Genomic DNA, 1,121 nt, shown 5'->3' with positions numbered 1-1,121 from the left:
TTTTTCTGCTATTTCAACTAGACATCTGCTACTTTATGCTATTTTCCTACTTTTTTCTGCTATTTCTCAGCTTTTTCATGCTAATTTGGACATTTTATGCTTCTTACAGTCGCTTTCAACTATGTTAAGCTATTTTATACAAATTTAGCTAAATTTTAGCTGTTATTAGCCNAAAAACAAATAAACAACAGTTTATATGTACATCTTCGTTCGGCTACTTTTACCGTCAAGCTAGCGGAACTGTTAGCCTTTAAAGTACCTTCACAATAAAAGTACATGACCAAACCAGCACCTTCACATCACTTTACCCTCCTCTATTTAGGCACGATGTTTCTGACGTCAGTAGATTACACTCATGTGTCACATTCAGTTAAACTTATTTAACTATAAATACGAGAGGCTAAAACAGTGCAAACAAAGCAGACTTTTATTCTGAAGCCTGACTCATTCCACTTCCTGTGTGTCGGGTTCTGTTCGGCGGGCTTGCCGCGGCTCCGCCGCCTCCTCAGACAATGAATGAGCCCAGGTCTGAGCACCGGACCAGCCCAGCTGAGGCTGTCCCGTGTGTTTTTACAGAAAAATGTAATAAAATCAAAGAACAGCGGTCCAAAGCAGCTCTGCTCACAACGGAACCGGTTAGCCATATTTATTCTATCATAGCTAAAAATAAATATGGATAAAAACAAGCAGAATAATCACAGCCGTCAGTTAAATGTTACACTGATACAAACCTTTATTTACAAAACACAGTTTAATTACATTTATAAGACTACGATACCTGCAGGATGCTCAACTTCACTTCTATGCGGTGCAGCCACGGCTCCTCCAGGTGAGTCAAACCAGCCCGAGTTCACTAAACCGGAAGTGATCAGGCACGGTTTTCACAATAAGACTTTAATCACTTCCGGCGTTAACGAAACACGGATTTCAACTGTTTCGGTGAGCTTAACACTTTCTTTAACAACTAATAAAAATCATGACGTTCCAGTGGTGCCGGAACTCCTTAAAAATCAGGTGTTTTAAAATGAAAGGTACACTTTAAATGTGTTTTTTCTGTGTATTTTCTGTATTTGTTTTAGTGAATGTGTTTTTTCTGTGTATTTTCTGTATTTATTTTAGTG

General features: G+C 38.5%; 1 protein-coding gene across 2 annotated transcripts in view; it reads right to left on the bottom strand.

Annotated features, from left to right (window-relative positions):
- hivep3a (HIVEP zinc finger 3a) overlaps nucleotides 1-840 on the bottom strand; it is a 75,853-nt gene extending 75,013 nt beyond the window's left edge. For both annotated transcript variants that reach the window (XM_014032438.1, XM_014032440.1), the window contains exon 1: nucleotides 779-840. The gene's annotated coding sequence lies outside the window, so the exon portion shown is untranslated. The remainder of the gene's footprint in view (nucleotides 1-778) is intronic.
- Between the last annotated feature and the right edge of the window lie 281 nt (nucleotides 841-1,121).

Source organism: Austrofundulus limnaeus, unplaced genomic scaffold, assembly GCF_001266775.1.
Source record: "Austrofundulus limnaeus strain Quisiro unplaced genomic scaffold, Austrofundulus_limnaeus-1.0 Scaffold1448, whole genome shotgun sequence".
Taxonomy (NCBI): Eukaryota; Metazoa; Chordata; class Actinopteri; order Cyprinodontiformes; family Rivulidae; genus Austrofundulus; species Austrofundulus limnaeus.
The sequence above is the reverse complement of the archived record's forward strand: the minus strand, read 5'-3'. Positions and strand labels throughout refer to the sequence as shown.